General features: G+C 42.5%; 1 protein-coding gene across 1 annotated transcript in view; it reads left to right on the top strand.

Annotated features, from left to right (window-relative positions):
* cdkal1 (CDK5 regulatory subunit associated protein 1-like 1) overlaps positions 1-26,560 on the top strand; it is a 773,897-nt gene that overhangs the window by 358,250 nt on the left and 389,087 nt on the right. The gene's annotated exons all lie outside the window — the stretch shown is intronic.

Genomic DNA, 26,560 nt, shown 5'->3' with positions numbered 1-26,560 from the left:
GCTCTCCTCTCCTCTTCTCTCCTCTCCTCTTCTCTCCTCTCCTCTCCTTGCCTCTCCTCTCATCTGCTCTCCTCTCCTCTTCTCTCCTCTTCTCTCCTCTGCTCTCCTTGCCTCTCCTCTCATCTGCTCTCCTCTCATCTGCTCTCCTCTTCTCTCCTCTCCTCTTCTCTCCTCTGCTCTCCTTGCCTCTCCTCTGCTCTCCTATCATATTATCTCCTATTCTCTCCTCTGCTCTCATTGCCTCTCCTCTGCTCTCCTCTTATATCATCTTCTCTGCTCTGTTCTCCTCTCCTCTGCTCTCATATCCTATGTTCTCCTTTATTCTCCTCTCTCCTCATCTGCTCTCCTCTCATCTGTTCTCCTCTCATATTCTCTCTTTTCACCTGCTCTCCTCTCCTTGCCTACCCTCTTATCTCATCTCCTTTCTTCCCCTCTCCTCTCTCCACATATGGCTCTCTCTTCATTCTTATTATCAGGGTAATTTTTACCCAGAGTACACACACACACACTCTCTATATATCTCTCTCACTCCATCTCTGCATCTCTCCATTTCTCCCTCCCTCCCTCCCTCCCTCCCTCCCTCCCTCCCTCCCTCCCTCCCTCCCTCCCTCCCTCCTACTGCACCCCCTCTTGTATCTCTCTCCTCTATCTTGTAGCCACCTGCTCTGCTGTCAGGCGTTGCACTGTGGGGGGATGGTAGGTCAGTACCATTCACAGTCAGTAGGTGGCAGTAGGAGACCTAGGTTCAACTACCGACCATGCGCTTCCACTGCAGGCCATGCTATTGTCTGGATGGGTCTGAACACACGGGCACGCACACACACACACACACACACACACACACACACACACACACACACACACACACACACACACATGCAAAAACACAATCTTGTAGAGAAAGACCTACAAAAATCTGTACAATCGCAATAACTGCTTATTTTCTTGTTTAAGTGATTTTAGTAGATCTCCGACACACATTTGGATTGCACTTCCTCCAAAAAGCAAGAGAGACTGTGTGTGTGTGTGTGTGTGTTTATTGTATTTGTATCTGTGTATATTGTAGTGTTTATGACTGTATGCATATTTGATGGTAATTTATTAACTCAAAGTGATGGTGTTTACTTACATCGTGGCAGTTCACATGTCCACCTCTCACTCCAGACTCGGAGCAGATCGGACACGTCTGTTTTGAACTTGTCGCTTTAAGAGTGGAAGCTTATTTTTCTCCATCCACTCGTCTTTGAACAATCGATTTTAATTCTCCGCTTTCTTCCTTCCAACTGAACAGGCCGCCGTCTTTAACATCTACCACGTTTACCGTCTAGCGAGCTACTACCTTCCGCCAGGCCGCCTGCCTGGAGCTCAACCTAATTAGCATAACACAGGCGATCGGACAAGGCGCTGCCACTGCAGGACCCCGGGGGCTTTGCTGAAGTGACGAAGCTGCGCCAGTTCATAAGAGTCAAATTAGAATAATTTATAAGAAACAGTTTTCCGTCCGTACGGATCCTCCGCCGGGTTCGGATCTGGGCCGCAGTCCGCTAATTGAGTACGGCTGCTGTGGTTGGCCTAAAGCAGGCCGGAAGCATGGCCGATAGAGACCCAGAGCAGCTCAGAGAGCAGGCTGGAGACAGTGAGCCCATAGGGGCCCAGCGCAGCTCAGAGAGCAGATGGAGACACTGAGCAGATAGAGACCCAGAGCAGCTCAGAGAGCAGATGGAGACACTGAGCAGATAGAGACCCAGAGCAGCTCAGAGAGCAGATGGAGACAGTGAGCAGATAGAGACCCAGAGCAGCTCAGAGAGCAGATGGAGACAGTGAGCAGATAGAGACCCAGATCAGCTCAGAGAGCAGATGGAGACAGTGAGCAGATAGAGACCCAGATCAGCTCAGAGAGCAGATGGAGACAGTGAGCAGATAGAGACCCAGAGCAGCTCAGAGAGCAGATGGAGACAGTGAGCAGATAGAGACCCAGAGCAGCTTAGAGATAAGATGGAGACAGTGAGCAGATAGAGACCCAGAGCAGCTCAGAGAGCAGGTGGAGACACTGAGCAGATAGAGACCCAGATCAGCTCAAAGAGCAGATGGAGACAGTGAGCAGATAGAGACCCAGAGCAGCTCAGAGAGCAGGTGGAGACACTGAACAGATAGAGACCCAGAGCAGCTCAGAGAGCAGATGGAGACACTGAGCAGATAGAGGCCCAGAGCAGCTCAGAGAGCAGATGGAGACAGTGAGCAGATAGAGACCCAGAGCAGCTCAGAGAGCAGATGGAGACAGTGAGCAGATAGAGGCCCAGAGCAGCTCAGAGAGCAGATGGAGACACTGAGCAGATAGACGCCCAGAGCAGCTCAGAGAGCAGATGGAGACAGTGAGCAGATAGAGGCCCAGAGCAGCTCAGAGAGCAGGTGGAGACACTGAGCAGATAGAGACCCAGAGCAGCTCAGAGAGCAGATGGAGATAGTGAGCAGATAGAGACCCAGAGCAGCTCAGAGAGCAGATGGAGATAGTGAGCAGATAGAGACCCAGAGCAGCTCAGAGAGCAGATGGAGACACTGAGCAGATAGACGCCCAGAGCAGCTCAGAGAGCAGATGGAGACAGTGAGCAGATAGAGACCCAGAGCAGCTCAGAGAGCAGATGGAGACACTGAGCAGATAGAGGCCCAGAGCAGCTCAGAGAGCAGATGGAGACAGTGAGCAGATAGAGACCCAGAGCAGCTCAGAGAGCAGGTGGAGACACTGAGCAGATAGAGGCCCAGAGCAGCTCAGAGAGCAGATGGAGACAGTGAGCAGATAGAGACCCAGAGCAGCTCAGAGAGCAGATGGAGACAGTGAGCAGATAGAGACCCAGAGCAGCTTAGAGATAAGATGGAGACAGTGAGCAGATAGAGACCCAGAGCAGCTCAGAGAGCAGGTGGAGACACTGAGCAGATAGAGACCCAGATCAGCTCAAAGAGCAGATGGAGACAGTGAGCAGATAGAGACCCAGAGCAGCTCAGAGAGCAGGTGGAGACACTGAACAGATAGAGACCCAGAGCAGCTCAGAGAGCAGATGGAGACACTGAGCAGATAGAGGCCCAGAGCAGCTCAGAGAGCAGATGGAGACAGTGAGCAGATAGAGACCCAGAGCAGCTCAGAGAGCAGATGGAGACAGTGAGCAGATAGAGGCCCAGAGCAGCTCAGAGAGCAGATGGAGACACTGAGCAGATAGACGCCCAGAGCAGCTCAGAGAGCAGATGGAGACAGTGAGCAGATAGAGGCCCAGAGCAGCTCAGAGAGCAGGTGGAGACACTGAGCAGATAGAGACCCAGAGCAGCTCAGAGAGCAGATGGAGATAGTGAGCAGATAGAGACCCAGAGCAGCTCAGAGAGCAGATGGAGATAGTGAGCAGATAGAGACCCAGAGCAGCTCAGAGAGCAGATGGAGACACTGAGCAGATAGACGCCCAGAGCAGCTCAGAGAGCAGATGGAGACAGTGAGCAGATAGAGACCCAGAGCAGCTCAGAGAGCAGATGGAGACACTGAGCAGATAGAGGCCCAGAGCAGCTCAGAGAGCAGATGGAGACAGTGAGCAGATAGAGACCCAGAGCAGCTCAGAGAGCAGGTGGAGACACTGAGCAGATAGAGGCCCAGAGCAGCTCAGAGAGCAGATGGAGACAGTGAGCAGATAGAGACCCAGAGCAGCTCAGAGAGCAGATGGAGACAGTGAGCAGATAGAGACCCAGAGCAGCTCAGAGAGCAGGTGGAGACAGTGAACTTCACATCTACACAAACCTCCAGCTGAAATGTTGTGTTTCCACAAGCCCTACAGAGACATCGCACTAGGAATAAAGGTTATGCTTGACACACACACATCTCACACACACACACCACACACAGCACACACACACACACACACACACACACATACACTCTTGCATACACATGTACACACGGTCACGCACACACCGTGCTAACATAAAAGTACAAGTGGGTTAAGTACTTAAATCGTTATAGCCTTTGAAGTCTAGACTGGTTGGTTTGGAGGCAGAACAAGGAATTAATTGGCATATTTTTTTTTTCTATATACATATACATCAACCTTTATTTTAACTCATTCAGCTTCAAAATACAAGCCCTATATGAACAGAAATTGTACATTTCCACATTCCTGTCAATATTATTGAGAATACCACTGAGACCCACATCAAAGTCCAGATGACACTTTGGTTGAGTCTTTTAAATTACATCTTCTTGTCAATATTGTACAGTTAAACGACAACAATGACTCCCACCTGTAGATGTGACACATTCTCACATAGATTGAACTGGTCTTACACTGCTGTGCCTGTTAGCCACCACTAGGGGGAATAGTGGCTAAGTGTGACTGCATGAGTGACCGAGTGAGTGAGTGAGTGAGTGAGTTCAGTTAGTAATATACCTGGGTTTAAAAACTATATATGTTGGCAATGTCCACTTTTCAGGAATGAAGAAAAACAATCTCGTTTCCATGTTGACGACCAGACGGTTTTGATATTATATAGCATTATACTGTATAATGTAGGGGTGGAACGGTATGCATTCGAACCGTACACCGTTCGATACGACCTCCACAGTTCGGGGCATGTGTGTATTGTTCGGTTATATAACGTTAGCCTCGAGCTAGGCTAACGTTAGCTACGAGCTAACTAACTTTAGACGCGTGCTAACTAACGTTAGCCGCAAGCTAACCGTGGAAACGCTCACAGCGAAGTGACTCCACGACACCAATTCGATTAGTGGGGAAGGGGGGTATATTGACGAGGCTTGACAACAGATGTTCAAATATAACTGTTTGTGTTCAATAACAAGCCAGGAGACTAGAGCGTGTGTGTCAACTGCGTCTGTATTGCCAATCCATAACATCCTGGTCCCTGCTGCTGGGACGTACCAACTCCACACACCACTGTGGGGGGGTTTGTATTCCCCATTCCCTTGTAACATCTCCTTTTTTTTTTTAAGATAACAGTTACAACATTCCTTAGTGCAAATTATTATTAATACAAGAAACCCCATACACGTCCTTATTTAAAACCCTAATCATCTTCCCCTCTTGCTGTACCAAAATCTCTCCTAGCTTTAACCGTCACTGTCAAAATAATGTGCCTGATGTCAAATGGCCTCATTCTTTCAGTTTTTGCATGACTACGTCCTTGAGAATAACTGAAAAGTTGGATTATTTTAGGCTATATATCTTATGTATGAGGTTAGGCCTGCCACGATAACACATTTTGCTGGGCGATTAATTGCCCCCGAAAATATCGCGATAAGCGATATTATTGCGACCGGTTAGAGAATTTTTTTTTTGGAGAAATTTATTTCCCAAAACTTTTATTTTGAAGCCCACCGCTCCGTCTTTTCCGGTGTTTAAGACTTTTATTTTGAAGCCCACCGACCGGACCGGAAGTATTGTTGTGATTATTTCAGGTACTTTTTGGGTACCAGAAAAGTCACGTGAAACACTGCAGACCACTGAATAGAGACGCGTCTCTAGGATTTCATAATCATTATGTTTGCAGCAGGCACAAGTGCAATAAACAAAGGATACAGTCACTGTGTATTCTGCCTCATTTATTGATTAAACAAAACCGACATCAACACAATTTGCCACCGAGCGGAGAGTTTAGTCTCGCAAAAAGATCGCTGACTTGTTAAGGCTTGTTGTTAGGTTAGGTGCTAATGTTGTGCTAGCGTTTTAGCATGGCTATCGTACATAGCGTGATCAATATAACTCGCTATTGATTGTTTGTATGAGTAACGTTAATGCTAGTAGAATAGACACAACGTGAGGTAATCACCATCCATTTTAAACCGGTTATTACCTAATGCTAACGTTAGCAAATAGACGCGACTGGTAACGTTACAGCTTGTTAGCCTAATGCTCGTTAACGTTAGCATAGACAGCCTAGCTAACGTTAACGCTTGTAGAATAGACACAATGAGAGGTAACGTTAGCGTTAGCAGAATAGACACAACGAGGGTCTCGTTAATGTTGTTGTTGATTGATTGATTGAAAACTGTGTTTACTCTGTTTGTATGAGTAACGTTAATGCTAGTAGAATAGACACAATGTGCTGTGCTCTGTAGTAAAGCCAGCGGCCCGCCTCCCAACACGGACAGTGACTGACAAGGGGCACTGGGTCCGCCTCATTAAAACAAACGCGCAAATAGCAATTAATCGCGCCCGTCAAAATCATTGCATTCATTTTAATTATCGCGGCAATTAATCGATTTATTGCTTATCGCGGCAGGCCTATATGAGGTATTTTTGGTGTTACATTTTTTTTTAAATAAAAAACAACATAAACCGAACCGAACCTAAAACCGTGATATGAACCCAACCGTAGATTTTGTGAACCGTTCCACCCCTAGTATAATGTGTTGTGGTTGGTGTCCACATGCTCAGCTCAAGTAAATACATGAGACTCATCAAAGAGCAATATATAAATAACGTCCCCCCCCCCCCTTCCCCCCAATAAACAAATTAAAAACTCTAGAGATGTTTCACTTGGGCCTCAGTCTTGGGTCTTAGGCCTAATCAACATACACTCATGTGTAGGGTTGGACATCGTTTGGATTCTTTGAGGTGCAGGTCAAAACAGGTCACAGCTTATTTCGCAGGAGATTTTTCTTTTTTTCTTTTTATCTTAAATTGTTTTCATACGGGGAGCTCCAGTAGCTCACCACGTACCGCGAGTGCTATTTCAGCGCCATGGACAACCGTGCTCGTCACGGATCTGGGGCTGAGCGCGTTCGAATCCCGGACGGCAGCCGTGCCTTTCCCAGAGTGTCTTCCCCCCCATCTGAACCCTTTCAGCCTGCTTCTGTCGGTCGAACTTGACCAAGTATGAATGCGATGAAAAAGCGATAAACTCTAAAAGAACCAGCTGACTGGTCAAAGTTTAAAAATTTTTTTTTTTCATACTATTCACATTGTCAGTTGACTACTGTTTAATTTGGTTGCTGTACTGTAACTAGGGTATTAATTAACAAAGTAAAAAAAAAAATATATATATATATATATATATATATTTTTTTTTAAGAATCGAAATTAAGAATCAAAATGCAAATATGTTACGTCCGGTTCCAGAACCGGAAGTTAGGAACCGGTTCCTATTAGAACCGGTTTTCGGTGCCCAACCCTACTCATGTGGCATTGTATGGGAAAGGTCAGGGAAGCCGCTACAGAGCAACACAGGTCCCACAGAAAGGAGGGATGTGTGCACCCACCATTCTTTTTTTTATTATACATTTGGCTCAGAATGGGTTTTTAAAAAGTATAATTTTGGTATCAGTATTGAATCCTGCAGGGATTGGTACCGACACCGGTATTACACATTTTCAAACGATACCCAGCGCTAGTGATGGTGTTACTAGTCTGATGGGTTTTATTATATGTGAATGGGGTGTTAAAAGATTCCCTGAGAACACTCTTCCTTTAGGAACAGACCTAATGCTACCATTCAGAAGCCCTGAAGAAAGGCACTATTGGAATTCATTCACACGCCTTAGGCAGGGAAAATATACAACAAATATGTTACCTCACATGTTCCGCTGGATTGCCTCAGAGGTTTAATAGGCTGATACAAAGTATGCTGAATACCCATGTGTCCATACTGTATGTTTTATTGATTCTAAGGTGTTCGCTTCAACTCTCATGAATCTCTCTAGCATGCTTCCATAGTATGAGCTTTTGAAGTGGTAATGATTAATCTTCTAAGCACTGGCTTTGTTGGACACACACATGCTGAGCATGCCCCGTCAGAGTTCTTGCCCACTACAAAAGGTGTCCCACAGGGATCAATCTTGGGTCCTGTCTTATTTTCCATTTATATTAACAATATTGTCTCATCTTTGAGTGGCTTTCAAGTTCATCTTCATGCAGATGACACTTTTGTCTATTTGCTGACTCTGCACAACTAGCTTAGTTATTCCAGGTGTATTGTATATATGTATATTGAACACTTTTGTTTACACTTGTTTACATACTTTTGACTTTCTATTTTATACTTATTTTATACTCATCTATTTTTATCTAGCACACTCTCAGGAGCAAAACAGAAAGAAGCATTTCATATAAAATTATTCTGTATTTTTGTATGACAACTAATAAAGAAACTTGACATTTGAAACTAGCCATTGAGAACCTGCAAGATCTGCTTATATATCTTAAACTTGATGCAATTAAAACAAAATTCTGAATGTTCTCTAGAGCTAGATATAATGTTTACAATAACTTGCATATATCCACTAGGGGTGTAATAAAATACTGATACACTATCACAATATTATGTTCTGTGATACTTTATCGATTCTCAAAAAAACACTATACATTTGTAATTAACCCTCAGAAACTCATGGGGGCATCTGTGATCTCAGCCGACATTGCTGTCTTTCAGAGGCCATAGAGCATGCTCATTTCCTAAACTATAGTAAAAGTGATATAATTTAGAACTAGACAACATAAGGTATCCATTGGTACCAACCTTGTGAATAATGCTCCAAAGTTAGGCTAAATTCTGGTGAGGGGAATAATGGCAAGGCCTCTCACCTCAATATATCTGAATGATAATGGGTCCTACGGGTGTAGTCTTCCCTTTACATACATGCCAACTTTATGCTAATCCCAGACAGTTTTGGGCAAAAACCAAGGAACTTTTTGCATGCAGTACAAATCTGTACCATCTGTGCAGTGCCCCTTTCCACGGAGGTTGCAATGATTTAAAAGGATGTCTGCACACTGGCCAAAGCTGACTCAAGCCAATACAGAATGCCACCTTGGTAATGTCAGAGGAGAGCATGCCCACCCTATCTATCATATCAACACTTCATCACAGATGTTATGCATGGAGGTGTTATGTATGACCGTTTTCTTTTTTTATCGAAAAAATTATAAATATCGAATCATAGCCCCTGTGTCGTGATATGTATCATATGGCCATATTCTTGACAATACACACAGCCCTCATATCCACTGTGAGTGGGTATGACATCACAAGAGTTACAGAATACAAGTATCTTGGCATTTAGTTCAGTTCAGTTCAGAGTTTTATTTGCCACATGGAATCAATACAATCAGAGTTTCTTCATTACACAATCATAAATATCATTCCATGGACAAAAGGAGCAGGAAGAAGAATACATCTTATAGTTACCTGCATAGATATATATAGAACACTAGATAGCTTAAGGCGGAGTCACCAGCGTCGCTGAACCGCCGCCATCTTGCCCCAGTCAGCCTTGAGTGAGGGTGAGTGATCTGCACAGACAAAAATACTCATAACTCGCTGAAATATTGACGGATTTACAAACTGTTTGGTTTATTACAAGCATTATTAACGTGGCTATGATTCAAGTGGTTTGTAAAAAAACAGCTTTACGACGACGACGCTCTCCATTGGCCGGCAGCGCGGGTAAGCTATCTAGTGTTCTATATATATCTATGGTTACCTGCCCCTTATTCCTAAACTAAACAAGGATTTACTTAACACTTTGGTTGCCTAAGGTTAAATTCATGATATACCATAGATTGCCAGCGCTATTTGTCTATGGAGAAAGTCCCCTTCTTTGCAGGGCTATAACTTTTTAAATTCTATTGCTACATTGCCATTATTAGGGCCCATTCAAAGTCCTATATGTATTGTTCATTGTGTAGCAACGTTAAACTTTTTCATTCACATATTCATAGTAAAGTATGGTCTAATGTATAAGTATGTTTTCATCTCTTTCTGCAGCTTTCTCCAGAACGTGATCTATAGCCCCAAATACATTATATTGATGATGCAATACAGTTTTATGGCAATCAGCACGATATAAAAAATTACAACTAGACGTACTTCTAGAAGTTACTACACGTCATCTGATGTTGACCGGATGGGCTAGGGGCCGTTTATAATTCCGTGGGCAGCGTTATACCAATCATCTAATGTGGGTCAAATGTTGATAATAGCAGTTAGTATCGAAGACGGTAACGTTACACGCTGAAACTCACCCCAGTCTCCGCGCGCCGTTGGGCGATCATCGTAGAGTTGAAATCTTATCATTATGGGATGTAAATTTACCCGGTCCATCTCCAGCTTGTATAATGGTATATACGTCCAAATCATGTTGTTTATCGAGTTATTGGCAATCGCTCACTGTGTAGCGTGACGAGCCAGAGTCGCGGGACCTATAGCGAGCACCCGGAAGTACTACGGACGTAGCACAACCTCTATGCCACTTCCTGTTAAAGCGATTGCGCCGATCGGCCACCAGATGGCGCTCCTGAACCGCCAGAGAGCTCAGTGGGTCCTGCTGGTGGATCTCAGGCCAGCGGAGGGGACATATGAATCCGATCGCAGATTTTTGAAATATTGATATAAGGACGCTGTACAGCGTCCCCCGGCAACTTGAGCATGGCCAGCAATGACGTCAAAACACGTTTCATGGCAGTCAAAGTGTTAATGGTCGGCATACAACCTAATTTACACAAAATAATAATTTATACCATTATACAAGAAACACACAATCCACAGTTAAACAAGAAAACATTTAATAATAATAATAATAATAATAATAATAATAATAATAATAATAATAATAATAATAATAATAATAATAATAATAATAATAAAGAATAAAGAATAAAAGACAGAAAACAAAGAAAAGATCTCACTATTCAGATCACATTTGATTTTCATACTGACTAAATCTTTTTTTTTTTTTTATAATTTTTTTTGAATTGAGGCTTTATGCATCAGGCTTGATGAGAAAATGTACATTTAAATACCATATAGAACTGCAGCAACGCAATGTCTTCTTGTACATGGACAGAACCAGCTTCTCAATGGTTAACAAAAAACATGCATGCATAGAAACAATTTCCATCTGTTTCTTGTTATCTATAGTAGTTTGCTCACCAGAGAGCTCTTTCCATCTGTTCTATTGTTATCTATAGTAGTTTGCTCACCAGAGAGCTCTTTCCATCTGTTCTATTGTTATCTACAGTAGTTTGCTCACCAGCGAGCTCTTTCCATCTGCTATGTTGTTATCTACAGTAGGTTGCTCACCAGAAAGCTCTTTCCATCTGTTCTATTGTTATCTACAGTAGTTTGCTCACCAGCGAGCTCTTTCCATCTGCTATGTTGTTATCTACAGTAGTTTGCTCACCAGCGAGCTCTTTCCATCTGTTCTATCTGTTAATCTGCCTTCCGGGACCCTCAGCTGACCACCGTTCACCATGACAGATTCCATTCACGATGGACACATTTTGTCTGGGATGGGGGGAGATGGGGGGAGATGGGGGGGGGCTTAAGCTAATGGTAGGGGAAACACTGCCTACATTATTATTACATGTATACAGTATAGACATCTTTAAGTACACACACTCACATACACCTATCTGAGACACACACACATACACATGCCTGAGACACACACATTCTCACACGCACACACACACGCACGCACGCACACACACACACACACACACACACACACACACACACATACACATATCTGACACATACGCATTGTCTCTCACACACATGCACACACAATCGCACATACACATATCTGAGTCACACACTCACATACACATATACACACATACACACACATACACATTTCTGAGACACACACACTCACATATGATACATACACACACATACACACACATACACTCGCATATCTGAGACACACACACACACTCACATATGAGCCATACACACACACATACACTCACATACACATCTGAGACACACACAGACTCATACCTGAAACATACACATATATGAGACACACACATACGGTACACTCACATACACATATCTGAGACATACACACATACATACACATCTGAGACACACACTCACATACATACACATATCTGAGACATACACACATACACTCACATACACATCTGAGACACACACTCACATACACATATCTGAGACACACTCACACACACACTCCACACTCGCATACATGTCTCTGAGACACATTCTCTCACATGCACCTTGGAGACCAGCAGCATCCCATTAGAAGTGCAGCATATATTTCCATTACAGATGGAGGTTGACATCATGTAAGCAAGAGCTGAACTATCTCTCCTCTGCTGTTTATGCATCCCTAAGGTACTGATAACCTGGCTTATTTACCTCACACACACACACACACACACACACGCACGCACGCACGCACGCACGCACACACACACACACACACACACACACACACACACACACACACACACACACACACACACACACACACGGATATCCCAGTTAATTAGTTATTCCAGGTGTAATTATCTTGAAGCTCTGCATCAATGTGATCAACACTCATTACCTCAATAAGAACGAGAGGCAGTGAGGGAGGGAAGAAAGGAAGGAAGGAAGGAAAGGCTTTACTTCCAGACTAACTTAACTAGACTTTTTTCCACTAGTATCACTGGTGCTATCTCCTGAAAATGTTAATACCACTACGTACTAGGGATGCACGATTAATAAAAAAAAGAAAACGTGATCTCGATTCATAGACCTATGCAATCTCATTTCTAAATTATGACTTTTTTTCTTTTTCCTTTACTTTATAAAGGTACATATGGTTAACCCTTTACTATCAAACCGTCTGTAGTGCGATAGTAAAGGGTTAACCTTCTGTAGTGTGGTGGTGAAATGGTTAATGTGGATTTCCCCTCTAATCTTGGTATGGGATATGTGCCTTATATCTCACTTTCTCCAATGAAATGGATTTTTGTCTCAAATAATTTTTGTTCCATGACTCCAAACTAGGGCTGGGCGATTAATCGAAATAAAATCGCGATCTCGATTCATAGACCTATGCAATCTCATTTCTAGATTATGAAGTTTTTTTTTATAATTCTTTATTTTTTTTTTTTTTTTATTTTTTTTTTTTTTTACTTTTTACTTAACTTTTTTAAATGATGAATATTCTGACTTGAGTTATTTTGTATATTACAAGAGACTTTTAAGTTTAAGTCGAGCACTTTCATATATGTTATGTTTAAGTTTAAGTCAAGCACTTTGATATGTTATGTTGTCTGTTTAAGAAAGAGTGCAATAAATGATTTTATTAAAAAAATAAGAATCGTGTGAGAGAATCGTGATCTCAATTCTTAGAGAGAAAAATCGTGATTCACATTTGAGCAAGAATCGCCCAGCCCTACTCCAAACTGTAATAGTCTAATAGCTCTTTTACGCCAAATTTGTTCTGGTTCTTGAACAGGTTCCCAGGATTCTGGGAACTTTGGTGCTATCTACAGTAACACACCAGCTAGCATTCCCAGCAGTTTTAAGCAGAACCATTGTAACAACAACAACAACGACGACGACGACGACGACAACAATAATAACTAGTGCTGTCAGGCGATTACAAAAATGTATCTAATTAATTACAAGATTTGTAATTAATTAATATAATTAATCACATTTTAATCGCATAACCATTTTATGCCTGATATTCTATATTCAATAATCATATTTCAAATTGCATGTGTCCGGATGGCAGAATTCAGTACTGTATCTACAAAACCTTCTGTTTAATCATCTTTTATCTATTAATTTGCTTAGATTTTTCAGGTCTGGTCAATTTGAGAATGGTGTTATTCACAGTCAAATATAAAAAAAAATTATTGATATTCTCATTTGGTTCATTTTACTCAAGCATAGTTGTAACTGAGGGGTACAATTCCCTGACTGTATTACTAGATATGATACTTACTACCACTACCTTTGTACTTAATATTCGGCCACCCAGTACACGGCATAAATATATTATCATAAACACTCTCACGTAGATGAAACGGATCCAACACAAATGTACGAAGTCGAAGTATGCGTTTATTACTACACAGCAATGGTGTGTAGAGCAAGCACTTAATCACTTAATTACATTTATGAATTGAAATAGTATGCACTTTTATGGCAAAGAGTATTCGTCGGTATATCAATAGAGAATGTCCAATCTCTGATGGCGCAGGTGGTAAATATACGACCTGGAATAGTTAAGGAATAACAGCAATGATACTCTAATGATTATATGACTGGATACACTAAGGGGGGGTTAATCCGGTCGCTTGTAAGCCGACAGGAGTAGGAGGGGGGGGGGGGTAGAATCCGGCTGCCTCGTCCGGCCAAGGGTATCCCAGGTGAACCCACTGTAGTGCCGTTCAATGCGCCGGCGATCCTTGGACCACAGATGAAAGCAGGTGGACTCTTTGTGGGCCGGCTCTCTCCGGTCCACGGGGGAGAGACGTGAAGCGACCTCGTCTTGCAGAGCGTCTCCTCACCTTGCGTCCTCTCCAGGGGGGGGGGTTCCAACACACGGCAGTGTCGGGGGTCTTTATCCATGGAATAATCAAAGTATACAAAGCATAATCCGTGCCTGGGAAGGCGGGCTGTCGTCGGTAGAATAATCCGGTATACAGGTCCACTCGCTCGTCGGCTCTGGGGCTCCTCGGGTGCAGCTTCACATGGGGTCAACCACCCTGGGTAAGCAGCCAGTTCTCTGCCCGAAACGATGGGGTACTGACTACGGTAGTATTCTCACCGCACGAAGCACTATATATTAACAGACTATTATTAGCTTAATAGACTACGTCCAACTCGACGATATAGTGCCAAATATGACTATTCAAATATTAATATACACGATGTCTCAATACCGATGGTAGGCGAACTTGGCCTTACTCCCACACGTGGCGTCGCGGGGAGGCTTTACGTCTGTGACTCTATTGGAGGGTAAGAAACTGGACTGAAAAGAAAGTCCTACTTTAGTAGCGCAGTATATATACGCACTATGAACAAATAGTCCCATTAGTGGTGCGGTAGCCAGATTCCTACGCGGAACTAGGACTTGTTCGTACATGTGGAGCGGTACGTTTGAACTGGGTCTGAGGGGTATGGCAGCCTGGCACCAAGGTCTCGACCAATAGTAGAATGGAGACTATTATGGGATGTTCAGTAGGCTAGAATGGATATTCAATGCATATTGTACAAGGAATATACAAGGGATATCAGGGAATATTAGAGAATATACAAATACAATTAAATATATATATATAAATAAATATATATATTCGGTTTAATCTGGCCCTTCACAACAATAGTAACAGACACAGTATTTCTGACACTGGAAATAGATTCCCTGAGATCCATAGATGTCCCTAGAATCAAATACCAAGAACATGCAAATGGACCATATTAAAAAAAAGTCTGTAAATGTGTATTCTACGTTCTTATGGAATGAATGAGATACAAAAAAAAATATTATAAAAAAAAAGAAAATTTAAAAAAATTTGAGTTAATTTTCACAACGCGATAATTCGCTGTGTAATTAATTAATCTAATTAACGCGATAAACTGACAGCCCTAATAGTAACACTATTTGTATAGCACATTTCATACAATACTGGCATCTGTAAAAATAGACATACAAATAGACATAACAAATTGTAAAAGTGCTTTGAATAAAAGCTCTATATAAATGCAGTATATTTCAATTTACATAAAATGCAGACATAAAATGCAGTTAAAGTTATATAATTTGCATAAAATAGACAGAATGATAGCAGTCCAATAAAATATCTCTCATTTGCAATACAATAACCACAGTGTGGATGTAATGAGTCTAAGTGGCAGAATGTATTAAAGCTAAGGTGAAGATATACATTTTTTAGCTTATTTTTTAAAATATTTAGTGAGATAGCCTCCATAGGTAATGTGTTCCATAGGTTTGCTGTGTAATTAGCAAAGGCTGCATCCACAATTTTATTTTAGCTGTTGCAGGGAACCTTCATTAATCAAGGATGCATCATCAACTCCTGTAATCAAAATACCTATGCATTAGAAATATTTTCCCCCAGCAAATTTCTTTCATGTTTGCTATTGACCTATTGTCCTCTGTCATCTACTTCTAATCAGGGAATGGCCACGTGATTTACTATTTATGTTTTTTGTTATTTAAGTTGAGATCGTTTTTTTCCTCTTGGTTACAACGAGATTGTGTCAGCTACTGTAGGCAACATTGTGTTTAGTTGTATTGAGAGTGGTACACTTATGGTACAAGAGAAAGCACTCTCGTCTCGTGTGTGTTTGCGTGAATGCGTTTTGAGTTTTGTCCCTGTCCAGGGTTAAGCACTATGCAACTGGCCCAGTTTTGTGTATTGTTTGTTCGTTTTACTGTATCTATTAGTATTAACCTCTTAAGCCCGGAGCCCTATTTTCTGAAAATCCGCCTAAAATACATACCTAAGTATATTGAATATTGTTCCACTTCTACAAGGACCATTTGCATGTTCTTGGTATCTAGGGACATCTATGGCTCAGTGAATGTATTCCCAGTGTCAGAAATATTGTGTCTATTACTAGGCTTGCTTAAATTGTGATGACCAGCCACTGAGCTCGTTCAGTACCTTCTTGAGATCACGTGTACAAAAAATATAAGGAAATTAATAAAGGGAAGATGATTAAACAGAAGGTTTTGTAGATACAGTACTGGATTCTCCCATCCGGACCAATGCAATTTGAAATATTATTATAGAATATAGAATAGCAGGCATATAAATTACTTTATTATAGCCAATTTGCACATTTGGATTTAGTATCACCAGGTGTGCATGAAGAACGGATAATGAAATCTACTGTATGTACTGTATGTTTTTTATTCTTGTCAGAGCTCCGCCATTTTGGAACTGATTTCAAATTGGATGCTTGCTAATTGCTCAAAATAGGGGAGACAAACTAACTGCACTCCAATGTATGTCCAATAACGTTCAGTTTTGTGGTATATAATCCAGAGTAATAAGAAAAATAAAAAATAATAATCAGTAAGTAATTTGCTTGCAAAACGCTAGAAGCCTTTGGGAAGTGTAGTTCTGAAAAATTCCAACTCTTTTTACTCAACATGATGTCTTGCTCTCTTTCACATTCTTCTTTTCTATTGTATCTTTATCTTCCTATCTCTCGCTTTTTCTGTCTCTGTGTTTCTCAGCAGCATAGCAAATTGCCTTCTAAGCCATTTTTTGTGTTGTATTTTCCATCAGTATACCATTAGCGGGTCTTGTCACACGGGAGGGTAGAAGCCCTGGTGTGGAGCACACACCCATCATGCCTTGCGGTCCGACTAAGACCAAGCGCGCCCCAGCAAGTCCGAGCATACCTTTTAACGCATGTGTACTCCGGTCATAGACCCTCTTTGTGATTGTGAGGTTACTAAAGCTAGCCACTAGCCAACTAGACCCTGCAGTTAGCAAAGCCAAGATACATAGCATGCTAGTCGCTAACGTTACCAATCGGTTTCGATGCTGTGTTGTATGAACAGTTAATGTTAGATTGCAGTCAAACAGGTCTATTTCACTAGCATGCTAGTGGCTATAGGTAGATAGCTAGTGGCTATAGGTAGATACAGGGCTGTACACTAAGCTTTTTCACTAGGGGCACAGGTGCCCCTAAATGAAAGATTTAGGGGCACAGAATTTTTTTTTTTTTTTTTTTTTTACTTTGACCAGTCAGCTGGTTCTTTTTAGCGTTTATCGCTTTTTCATCGCATTCATACTTGGTCAAGTTCGACCGACAGAAGCAGGCTGAAAGGGTTCAGATGGGGGGGAAGACACTCTGGGAAAGGCACGGCTGCCGTCCGGGATTCGAACGCGCTCAGCCCCAGATCAGCGTTTCCGTTAGCCGGTAATTACCGGTATTTGACCGGCAAAATCTGTTGAAGTCCGACATATTTAATCTCTCCGGTCATAGTGTCCGGTGAAAATAGTTCCCTCTGGGCACAGTTTGATTATTTGAATTGTATTTGGATGGGCTGGAGTTGGGTGGCCTATGCGATGAACGAAACAATCATTGCGTTTGTTGTCGTTGCTTCGCTCAGCGAGAGCTTGCTGCTGGATTTGCGGAAGGCATGCAGCTGCAGACCCACAGAACCCACCAGCTTTGCTGGCACAGTGCGGTCCCCAGACCTGGAAAGTTGCTCTGCGGGTCTGCAGCTGGATGCGGCCGGCTCGCGCTGATAACAGCTTTCATTGTTGGACCGGCTGCTTGGTGGAGCAACGATGAAACGAATGTAATGAATCGTTCGTCGCATGGGCTATTTAATTTTGGCCTGTTTTGGTACGGTTCGGGTGGTCAAGTTGTGCTTGGAGGGAGTTGTTTTCACCGGACATTATGACCAGCACCAAGTCGTTGGGAGGTGGAGATATACATCACGCAAACCCACGATAATGTTGCCGTCTCTCTCTGCAAAATTTCTCAGTTCTTCGCTTGATATAATTAATACAAATGTCCAATATAACGGAATTCGTTAGCTCATAAAAATGTGATTATAACAGACTGCTGTTTAGTGTCGGACCGACTGCCCACATACGCGGTCTATTTTATTTCAAGTCAGCAGCAGCACGGAGTATCGAGGGACTTATTTTATTTGGAATATATTAATGACTATACGCAAAAGTAGCCTCGTTTTAAGTAATAATATTATAAATCTACATGCCTTGAGGATGACATTCTTTATATAGCCTATATCAATTGTTTTAAAGCTCAATAAACTATGACCGGAATTAATCTCATTTGTCCGGTAGATTGAAATCTTGCAGGTCACGGAGACCGGCAACAATTTTTTCTAACGGAAACCCTGCCCCAGATCCGTGACGAGCACGGTTGTCCACGGCGCTGAAATAGCACTCGCGGTACGTGGTGAGCTACTGGAGCTCCCCTCACAGAATCTTTTTTAGGGGCACTTTTTTAAATAACAAAACCCATTTTTTTCTTTTTTATGAAAGTACTGTATATTTGTATGTCTCTAAATGTTTTGATGAATTGAAAATGGAGGACCCTTACGTAAACAAGCCAAAAGTCTTTTTCTGGTCTTCATCCTCCAGTATTAGCAGTTGTTGTATTGAGCTGTACTGTATTGTACCCATTCTGCAATCTGTTAATAACGTTTTCAATCAATCAATCAGACAAATGTATAGAAAAGCTTTTATTATAACATTATTTCATATAAGGCGGCTGGGTGGCGCAGCGGACATTGCGCTTGTCATCAACGCAAGAGACACCGGGTTCGACTCCGGCTGTCGGCGTTGCCTCCGGCTTGGGCCAGCCGTCATACTAACTCAATTGGCAGAGTTAGCGGGTGGAAGTCTGGACGTTGTGGACAGCGATTCCTACAGGTCGGTTGGGGACGCCTGCACAGCAGAGACAGGAAATGGCGGGGGTAGTGTGAGCCTCCCACGCGTTACACCTCGCCAATGAGAGTCCGCGCTGGCAGGTGAAAAGATGTGACAGGCTGCCTCCTCGTGTATCGGAGGGGACACGTGCTGCAAGGCCTCCCAACAACCGGCATTCTTTCTTATAACAAAAAAATATAATATTGTTTAAGAAAATGTTTTAGCCCTATGCTTGACTATTATTTTAGGCATGGCAACAAATAAAATGAATAAATAAAATATAAATAAATAAATAGGCTACACGTCTCTCTTTTTGTGTTACAAATTGGGCTCACCGATATGAACATAGGAAACATCAAGAAATATGTTTATGGTATTCCACCATGCCGTGTGTGTTTTATTTTATAATGCTCATGATTATTACTGAAGTATGAATCATACAATACTCACTGGCTTTCATAACCTAACAGACTAACTTGTCTTGCTCAAGACTTGTTTATGAGTTTTAAGAGACGGCACTGTATCTCTCTCAACCAAAGCCCCATGTTCTCCAGTGTTATCCCATAATATCTGAGTTTGCAATGCATGTCAGGTACGACAACAGATTTTTTTTGATTGACAGTCGATTCTGCCAATTACGTCACACCGCTTGCACCCACCTCTGCTGTTCTTACCACCAATCGGCAAGTGCTTATTCGTTTTTTTTTACTTCCGGAAAGTCCGCCATTAGGCTACATGAGAAATCAAAACAACTACCGGAGCTCGCTCTAATAACGTTAGCTCCCCGCCGCCCACGAGTACCAGCGCTCTGCAGGAGGAGGACCAAACGAGGTATGATGATTTTACTGCAAATAATGTTATAATAAAAGCTTTTCTATACATGTGTCTGATTGATTGAAAACTTTATTAACTGATTGCAGAATGGGTACAATTCAGTACAGGCTCTCTGAGCAAAGGAAGGAACTGAAAGATATGAAGAGACTAATGCTTGCTATGGTCGGTTAAATATGCTTATGTTATTGAACGTGTAACTATATGTAACGTTAATGCCACAAAAAGAATGCCTTTGTTAATCATAATGTTGATGCAGTAGCGTGTGTGAGGGTGGTTGTGCAGTTCGTTTGACTCCATGGTAAGCTACTGAAATGTTGTTTTCAAAGTTTGAACATGTGGACTGGACAACACTTTAGCTTAACGTTACATGTAAGTAGTAGAACGAATAATCTAATTCAGATTCAGGGTATGGTCACCCAGGTTCTGAATTAATTTAGGAGTGAAATGCGAATGAAAGGGTTGAAATCAGTACTCGCAAGGGTGCCCCCAAATATTTTTTTCTATTCGCACAGGCAATTTTTAGGCGCAATATGCGACACCCTCATCACACTGTACAGCCCTGAGATAGCTAGTGGCTATAGGTAGATAGCTGGTGGCTATAGGTACATAGCTAGTGGCTATAGGTAGATAGCTTGGCTTCAATCATATGCTTCTTGTCCTCACCTGCTGATGCTACGGTGCTTTGAGAAGCGAGCGGTAACTAGCATGCTATGTATCTTGGCTTTGCTAACTACAGTCAAATGGGTCTATTTGGCTAGTGCCTAGCGCTAGTCACGTTACAATCACAAAGAGGGTATATGACCATAGTATACACATGTGTTAAAAGCATCCCGGCGGGGGCTCGGCCTCGCTGTGGGGCACACTCGGTCTTAGTCGGACCGCAAGGCATTCTGGGTGTGCTCTCCACACCAGTGCTTCTATCCTCTCCCCTTCTCACACCCCCTGGGGAATCAGTTCTCACATCCCAGCATGCCACCCGCAGCCACAACACAGATAGTTGGTCGACGCCGACAGCCCCGCACAGGAACCACATGAGAGTGCTACAAGGAGGGAACTGAAAACACACACACACACACACACACACACACACACACACACACACACACACACACACACACACACACACACACACACACACACACACTCAAATGCTGTTGAATTTGTCCTTTATTAAATCTTCCCTCTAACACTCCAATGCAAAACCGGCTTCAGGTCATCCATGACATTGACGGTGGACAAACAGGCTTTGCTTTGGTCCAATGAAATCTAAAAATACTATTTGTGTATATCACATATAGTAAACACATACACATCTGCTGTGTGTGTGTGTGTTTGCATGTGTGTCACATTCAGTGTTTGCTTGTTTCTCTTATCAGCCTTCCATGCTGTGATTTCAATCCCCTTCTATGAGGTTCAGGGCTTGAGTTTGTTTAGGGATTATCTGTTTATATACTATTTTATTCTTGGTGGACACTGTGTGTGTGTGTGTGTGTGTGTTTGTTGCACCTTAGAGCAGCGCGGAGCCCCTGCGTTGGTCGGAGGTAAAGGTCAGCTCTTAGCTCCTTTGGGACCGGCTCAGCTAACGTTAGTTTAGGTTTTTAGTTACCGTGACTTGGGCATACAGGCGTGGCGAGGATGTTGGACACATCAGACCCGTTGCTCGAGTGGCACTTGTTCACACACACACAAACAGGGTTTCCACTGCACATAGAAACAGCGTAACTCGCGAGAGGAGTTGTCACAGTGCGATCCCAAACACCGGGCCAGATAGCTAGATATCATAGCTTCTGAAATCGAAGGTCCGCGCTGGTCTGTGTGCATTATGAAATGACAATTGAGCTTCATTGGAATATGGATTATTTTCTACCTGCGCGGGTCTTAATCTACCTGCTCTCAAGGTACTGAAATGTGGCACCAATTGCGAGTGAGTTTGTTACCCAACCCTATTCATACACATATCTGAAACACACCCTCCATGGGAAAGCCCCATGGGAAAGCAAATTTTTTATGTTTTTTCCCCACATTATTATTTCTTGTAATTTCTACTGTGTTTAAAAATGCTGTGAAGCACTCTGTGCACTCGTGCTGAGAAGGGCGCTATACAAATAAAGTTTTACTTACTTACACTCTCATATACACATATCTGAGACACACACACACACACACACACACACACACATCCTCTTACACTCTTTCTCATATCGTATGTTTGCTCAGTGCAGTGCTCATCTGCACGGCAATGTGAACTGAAAAGAGATAACAATCAAATAGAGAATGTTTCCATATTCCTTATTGCAGAGAAAGGAGAAGCTCTTTACTTTCAGACACACGCACGTCGCACACACAGAGAATTTTGGACAAAAACAAGAAGCTTTTCAATGATCTCTGTCAAGGTTATTATGAGTAAAGGCAGATGCAATGACACACACACACACACACACACACACACACACACACACACACACACACACACACACACACACACACACACACACACACACACACACACACACACACACACTCAAAATCGTTGGCCCTGTCAAACATACAAACACTGTTCACTGGCGTGTTAGGGCCTGCTTCAATTTGAATACCCATTCATAGCTGGAGATTACACTTGGTTTTTGACCCCATGGGGCTTTGCATTCCACGACTGATTTGAATATCCATTCAGGGTGTAGTTTAGTTGTAACGGCACGGCAGAGAGCTTGTGTTACGTGTTCACTTTTATGACCTGAGCAACCAATGACATAGTATTCTCGTAACCTGTTTATGCCATATAGACCTTGTTTATAAAACTGCAGATAATCCATACTAGAAGTTTAGGTGCGCTCAAACGATTCATAATGCCGTGCGTACACCTACATATACACAAAAACTCTTTATGAATCCCATTCAACTTCAAATACTGCGGCACGTGAGCAAGTCTTGAGTCCCACCCTGCTAACTCACGATTAACCACGAAGGGCTGTTGAAACGTCCCATATCCACCAGTTTTTGCATCTGATATAAGACTAATTCTTTATTTGTCATGCAGCAACGCAATCATGTAAGAGGGGCGACACACAGGAACACACACATGCACTGGGTCGCGGATTAAATGCCTCTCTGCGCTTGACCCATCCCGTTGGGTTCGGCGTGGGCCTGCGCCCGGGGACCAATCCAAGTGCTCCTGTCCGTCTTTGTCAGGGACGTGACAGCGTTAGCGATCTCTTCTGCATGTTTTTCCATTGGGTTTATCTCTTTTTCTCGAGGGGAAACCCTCGCTAGCACGGGGGGGGGCATGCAAACTCCACACAGAAAGGGGCCGGGAGATATCCCACCTGGGTACCTGGCAACCTGGTCTCCAAGTGGGAATCGAACCCAGGACCTTCTTGCTGTGAGGCGACAGTGTTAACCACTGCACCACACGTTAGTCACTTCATGTTAGTCACATCATGTTCACTCTTGATGAGAAATGGACAAACGGAAACAGCAATGTTAAAGTTAGTAGCCTATTAGTTGAGTAAACATTACATTGCCAAGTTGATTAAATAGGATATAATTTTGAATATTGTCGGCATCAACCTACTAATACAATTGACAAGAATTCATAGTGGTAGTGAATCAATATCATCATCCACTTTATATCTTAACCATAACCGTTAAGTGATTGTTGAATCAATATGAATCATAATCCTATCATTGGTGTGGTACTGTAGTGTAGCAGTGAGGGCAGCCTACAGTACTTACCCGCGACTGCCATGATTGTTGGTTCGACTTCCAGTCATGACATTCATTTATCTTTTGTTTTGGACTTTTGCAGATACAATCCGTGAAAATAGTATGCCGTTATTTAAATACATTTTCTGATGAGACTGTGTTGCAATACATCATCGATAAGCAGAAAAGTGTTATGATCTCAATTCCACATTAGCAATTACAGTAGTTCCACATGTACAGGGCTTGACGGATTATAAGGACACAGGTCAGAAACATAATCGCTAATCAATTTAGAATCGATATTAAACATCAATATGTCCTCTATGACTATGTCAAATCATGGCATAATGCAGTATGAAATATACACTACAATTGCGCCGATTACCTTTGGGAAACCGTACATTGCTGCAAATTAATCTGTGTAAGGAAACCTAATGTACTGTCAGGTTAATTATGCCATAATTATTCCATCCAAGACAACCATCATGGTGCAGCTGAGGGATGGTTGAGAGAGATCCTTGACCTGTCGTCCAGTTCTCTCTGGAACGTACCGGCTGCCACGAACCCATCAGTGGTCTTGGGAATCTAAATCGGCATATTCCGTCGTCGTCATCATGAACCAAGAAATCCTTGTGGTCCCTAAAGACCCTTGCTCTACTAAATCTCCTGTGTGTATAGTCTTCGGGTAGTGCCAGTACATCCATAGGTTACGTTGCATTACGCACGCACCAGTGTTACTTATTCATATACGGCAGCAGAAATCTATTTAATTGCTTCGCACCATGTCACAATTATTTGTGTCATACCAATAATCAGCCCGAAAAGGCATCTGTAAGATTAAGAACGGAGAGATGCTGTAGGACAAATGGCAGAGTTAACCATGCATTACGGAAAAAAAGGGGGTGGGGGGTGGGGGGCGGGATGTTTAGGGCTTGGATTTAATTTATGACAAGGTATATAATTACTAAGTTACTGTGTTTAATTTGATTTGGAATGGAATAAATTGCATGAGGTGGATGATTAGAACATTTAGCTTTACAGTAGAGCTTGAGATACAGTATCAACACATCAGGGATTGTTTGAAATGTTCAGAATTAGCCTACGTCAAATATGACTAAATTAAATATTCATTACAGTTCAGAATAACTCTATAAACAACCACTATGGCGTTTGACCAAATAGTAGCCCAGGCTAATTGACAGTTAAGAACATTATTATTTCAAATAACAAAGGAGCCGAGGCCTAATCTAAACATTGCTTCTATTTCCTTTCCTTCATACATCATTGAAGAGTCAAGACTTTTCATATTTCAAGTTTATTACCTCAGAGGCTATCTCACTTACTTTGCCTCGGGAGTCGCTAATCCCCAATCTCTGAAATGTGCACATGCATGTGTGTGCACACAGCAGTTATAAATAAACTCACCCTGGTAAGTGAGGATTGTCTACAAATCCTGTCTAGATTGCCATGGAATTTTCTGTGCACGTTCATGATTCCAAAAAAAAGAAGAAACCTATTTTGTTGATCCCATGACCTTTGATGCCACCATCAGGCCAAACTGAGAAAATATATCTCAAAAAGTAATGGCCAGATTGCCATACAATTTGGTGTGCAAGTTCATGACCCCAGGATGACAAACTCTTCTAGTGCCACCATCAGGCAAAACCTTCCATTTTCAAATGAGTGTATCTCCTGACCCATTTGTTCTAGAGCAGGGGTCTCAAACTCAATTTACCTGGGGGCCGCTGGAGGTAGAGTGAGTCTGGGTGAGGCTGGGCTGCATCAAATATTCCACAAAAAAAGGGTTTCAAGTATTAAAAAAAAAAGTTCAACTGATCCAATCTTCTCAATCTTTAGCAATAACATTTCAGAACATGAACAGTTCTTCAGAACATGAACGGTTCTTCAGAACATAGGCTTCTCAATGGTGTCAGTGGACTCATCCACAGCTATGGAAATGCACTGTGCATTTTTTTTATTCTATCACAAAGCTGTTTAATCAAATCACCAGCCAGTATTTCAGTTATTCTGGTTGCTGTGCGATCTGAGGCGGATTTGCTTTTGTTTGCCTTCAAACATGGTCTCCGAACATTTGTCCATGGTATGATATTTATGATTGTGTATGAAGAAACTATGATCGTATTGATTCCATGTGGCAAATAAAACTCTGAATCTGAATCCATCACTTCAGTCATACATTATTTTATTATGTATGCATCAGAGAGAGAGATAATGGCTTCTTGTGTTTAGCCAACACCCATGCCACTGAGTGAAGACTTGGTTGCTTGTTCTCGTTGTGACATAGATTTAACAATAATTCTGCTTGCAGCTTGATATGATGATTTCATTCCATTTATTTGTGTGGTTCTTAGCACTGAATTTTGAGGAAAGGTTGCATAAAAATAACTGTTTTGTTTCGTAGTGGCGTTTCAAATTGCCACTAGAGCTACCGTTTCTTGGCATATTAGTCACATTGGTTTGGTGCTGGGACTCAGGATGAACGCATATTTTCCATTCACAGTGAGTCCATTCACCTTTGAATTGCAGTCGACTTTTCTTTTACTGACCATCTTTGAACATGCCATATTGTTCTGCTGCCTGCCTGCTGGCGAAACTAGGCTACTAGCTACATTTATCTCACAGAGATAAAACTGGGAGCGAGGCTACTGTAGATGCGCTGTCAACTCTGCTCTGACTCGGACTGTTTAAGACCCGCCATACTCTGCATCTGAGTCGCAGACTGTGGGTGGGGGGGGAAACGCTGACGGGACGCTGCATGTGATTGGACCAGAGCAGAGTACACAGACACAGACAGTGGCAGTGCAGCTGGACAT

This window comes from Notolepis coatsorum, assembly GCF_963971535.1.
Source record: "Notolepis coatsorum genome assembly, chromosome: 19".
In the NCBI taxonomy this organism is placed as follows: Eukaryota; Metazoa; Chordata; class Actinopteri; order Aulopiformes; family Paralepididae; genus Notolepis; species Notolepis coatsorum.
This window is presented reverse-complemented; position numbering and strand designations above follow the sequence as displayed.